The sequence below is a fragment of the Corvus brachyrhynchos genome, unplaced genomic scaffold, assembly GCF_000691975.1.
Source record: "Corvus brachyrhynchos isolate BGI_N302 unplaced genomic scaffold, ASM69197v1 scaffold101, whole genome shotgun sequence".
NCBI lineage: Eukaryota > Metazoa > Chordata > Aves > Passeriformes > Corvidae > Corvus > Corvus brachyrhynchos.
The window spans coordinates 1,123,651-1,127,905 of NW_008237239.1; positions in this window are offsets into that span (position 1 = coordinate 1,123,651).

Consider the following 4,255-nt stretch of genomic DNA (forward strand, 5'->3'; position numbering starts at 1 on the left):
CGACAGGGGAGAGGTGCCGGTCGGGGGGGGGGGGGCAGTGGAAGTGGGAACCATGAAACTGTCACTTGAAGCTGGTTGCTGTGCTGGAAACCAGTGGTCAGGAGGGATCGATGGTGTGGGGTGGCACCCAGCAGTGCAGGGGAATATGTGTGTGGGAGGATGTCAGCTGTGTCCCCCTCTCTGGGCTCTGCTGCTTGCTGGCATGAGGACAGGGCTCACCTGAAGTCCCTGGCAGTGTCATCAGGGTCTCCATGAAAAGATGCTGAATTACCTACAGGAGAATTGATTGCACTATTGATGAAATCCCCTTGGATTTTACAGGGAGTGGAATGCTGCATGTGGAAAGGAGTCCTTTCTCAGACCTCAGCCTATGCTTGAGCTATCTATTTCCTTTCCCCATTTTTGTAGGCGTGGCCTCCTAACTGCCCTCCTGTCGCTGCTGTCTGTCAGCTCCTCACTGACATTATTTTTGCAGGTCTCTGTAGCTCTGACCTCACAGCAGAAGGTGCATCTCCTGGTCCCTGCTTCCCAGGACTCCGTGTTTTCATCCCAGGTGCTTTTAGCCCAACAGTGTGAAATCCCCATGTGTCCAGGCTTATTTGACCCAGTCTGGAGTGGTGTGGACTTTTCTCACTTCCACCCATTCTTGCAGCGTGCTTGGAGGCTTCGTGGATCAGATGGAGCCCTCCGAGCCTCTTGTGCTGTGGGAAGCCTGCAGCTCTGGAGATGTGAAGCAGTTTGGGTTCCCTTATGGGTTATTTAGCTCCACTGGCATGGCAGGAAGCCCACCCCTTCCAGCCTTTCACTGCCCATCAGCTGCCTTATGTGACAGTGCAGCTGTGGTGTGCTCTGGGCCATGTGTTTGAAAACGCCTCTGGAGAGGAGCTGTCTTTCGGTGCCTCTGCTTGTTCGACATCTCTGCAGGCTGTTGACGCTTCTCTCACATCCAAGAGCCTCAGCTGGTGCCAGCAGCTCTGCCCTCTGACATGGAAGTGGCCAAACTCTGTTTTTGGTGTCCCTGGCTCCCTTTGATGTGCTGCCTCACTGCCCCAAGCCTACGCACCCCAACCCATGCTATTCCCTGAGGTGGGACCCCTCTTTCTCAACAGCCATGAGAAACATCCTCCTTGCGGTGTTTCCAAAATGAAAAATATGTCCTTGGGTGCTGTAAATAGCACAGAGGAATGGTTTCTCATGATCCTGCTAGGGCCAGTGTTTCTGCTGCTTGAGCCTCATAAGCTCCCTGGGCAAATGTCAGCAGGGAGCCTTTCTCACCACTCTACGGCCAGGCCCTTCCCATGCTGCTGACTTCACACAGGCCTTTAGGAGCCCCTGGGGGGCCAGGAGCCTGACTGGCCCAGGTGCTGTGAGAAACAGCCCTTTCCTCTGGGAAGGCAGAGGGAGGATGAATGTGCCCATTTTGCACATGCCAGATGAATCTTGGAGCCCCTCATTAAACTCAAGCTGCTGGATAATTAGGTGGTGAATTTGCAGGAATGACTCTGGGATTCTTTCACATGGCTAGTAATTGACTGTCTGTCCCATGACAGGTGTCTCAGGAGGTGTTCAACAAGTGCTGGCACCGATCTCTGTGGTAGGGTGAGGTGGTCCCTGTCCCACCTGGGGACATGACAGCACTTGGAGTGTGGCTGCCTCTCTTCAGCTCCACATGGCCCTGGGTTCCACACACCCCAGGCACATGTCCTGTCCACAGGCTGGGAAAGGTGGGGAAGGAAAGCAGAGCAAACCCATCTTACCCTTTCTGTGCCCATTTCTACAGAGCTCTACACATGCACCCCAAGAAGGGCTCCCAGCAAGGGTCACGGATGTTGCCTCACTCCTGTGATTAGCTTCAGTTTCATCCCTTTTTTGAAGGTACAGCCCAATCTGGGAGAGGCAGAGATGGACGGAGGCTGGGCTGCACTACTGTTGTGACAGTGACAGCATCTTCCAGGCCACCTGTGTGGCCACTGGGAGAACAGACCATCCCAAATTCACACCCATGAGCTTGTGCTGTGCAGAGATACAGCAGCAGATCAGGGTCAGAGGTACAGTTGGCCTGGCCAAGGAAAGCACAGGGACCGATGGAGCCATCACTCCCTCTGCAGGAAGGCATTCATTCCCTTCCAAAGGCAGTGGTAATGTGCTCCCAGAACACCCCAAGTACAGTCTGTAACCAAACGAGTCCCTTGCAGTGTGTTCCTCACTTCTGAGGCTGCCCTGTGCACTTCTAGGCTGGTACAGAGAGAAAATTGGCCAGGGGAAAAGGAGGGTACTTCCCATATAGAAATGGGGCCATACACAGGGAGCCCTGCTCCCAGCTTCCATGCCACTATGAATCACCCTCTTCCCAGCCCTTGGGGGCAATATGCCACCAGGGGCAGGCCTGGCACATGGAAATTTCAGCCCTGAAGTCAAATATTATTTGGAAGCTAATGACAAACAAAATCTATTTTTGCAGTGGTCTTGTTTAAAATATTTCCCCTTAATTCCCTTGAAATAGCAGTAATTGAAAACGGGTCTCTGCTATGCCAGTGCATACTTCTTTAATTATATCCTGCGCTGCCTGTTTCCAATGAAAGGGCCCTATCTGTTAGCACTTACCGGCCTTATGAAAACCAGGCTTGGGCCCAAGTCGGCAGGAACACAAAATAAAAAACATTTCCCTTTAGAGGCATCATTTGAGCTAATTAACTTTAATCAGCCCAGAAACATCTCTTTGAGATTTCTTTCCCCACCTTAGAGCTGGGGCACTTCCAAGCAGCCCTGAGGGTGATGAGCCTTGACTTCCCAGAAATGGTGGGATTGGGGTGATGCTGTCACCCAGGGAGATGTGGGGTTGTCCCACAGTTTATGGGGTGGTGGGTTCAGGTGCTCAGCCAGTGTGGGAGTGGGACAGTGTCTCATCCCATTCCTCCCACCTTGGCACAAGACCAGGCACAGCAGCTCCATGCTGGACCACAATCAGCTCATTAAAAACCTCAGACCCAGGTGGGGGTTTGGAGCAAGGGGCAGGGGCTGAAGAGCAAACTGAAGTGAATTAGGTGCCATCACATCTCCCCACATGGGTTGTGGGGGTGCTGAGGTGTGGGTCTAGTTGTGGGTGCTGCTGGAATAGCTGGTACCCAAACAGTGCCTGGTGCTTGGAGCCTGCAGCTGAAGGAAGGAATGAATGGTGGGTGTCTGCTCCATGTGCTTTCCACTTCCCCGTGTTTGGTGCTTGGGCTGTGCATGGGGTGGGATTTGGGGCAGAACTAGCAGGTTTCCCCATAGTCCAAACCCCATAGCTCTGGGTTGACTCAGCATCACAGCTGTGGGCACTGTGGACATGTCCTGGATCCCTGTGCCCCATGAGCCTGGAGCTGGGGGAGGAGAGGTGGCTGCATCCAGGCTGAAATGAGTCTGGGGCTGTTAACCTTGTGCCACATCCATCCCTTGCTGCATCTGGGCCATTTTGGACAGGAGCCAGGTTATTTCACCAAAACACTTCTCACCTGCTCTTCAACCTGCACTGTGATTAAGCCTAAGGGAAGGCCTGATGAAATCAGCCCAGTGTTGCAGTCCTGAGGGACTGCTGGGCTTTAATTGCCCCAAGCAGATTCACCTGGGACCCCCCAGACTACATTCACTGCTGGGGCTGGGACTCCCATTTGAGTTGAGGCTCAGACACTGATCTCTTTCCTGAGCATTTTCTCAAGCCTAGATTCAATTCTGCACTTAATTTTGAGTAGAAGGGTTCTGTTTGACAAACTTTCTACTGCTTGGGGTTTTGATTTTTTTTCTCAAGGATAGGGGGCCTCCCCAAGCCAGGGTAAGTGAACTGGGATTTTGAGCAACTTCCAGCTGGATGGCTCCTCTAAGGCTCCTGCTTGGAGTGGAATGTGTGCTCCATGGCTGTCCTGGCCAAGTCTGAGTGCCTGCAGACTCAGCACAGAGCTGTGCTAACCTGGAAAGCCACCAGCAGACTCTGCTGTCCTTTTACATGTCCCTGGACTGACTCGTGCAGAGGCAGTGTGAGAAGAGCAACTTCTGCACCACTCATGGAGGGCTCCAGGCTCTTTCTGAGGACAGAGGCAGACTTAAAAATTCAACAGGTGAGTGAATTGGTATTTTAATGCAAATGAACTCAAACCTTGAGGCAACCTCTTCCATCAGCTCCTTAAAACCCCAGCAGAGAAAAAACCCAGCACTGTGTGGGATAGATAGTGGTGTCACTTAGCCAAGTGCAAGCAGCTTGAAAAACGTCTCGTAATTC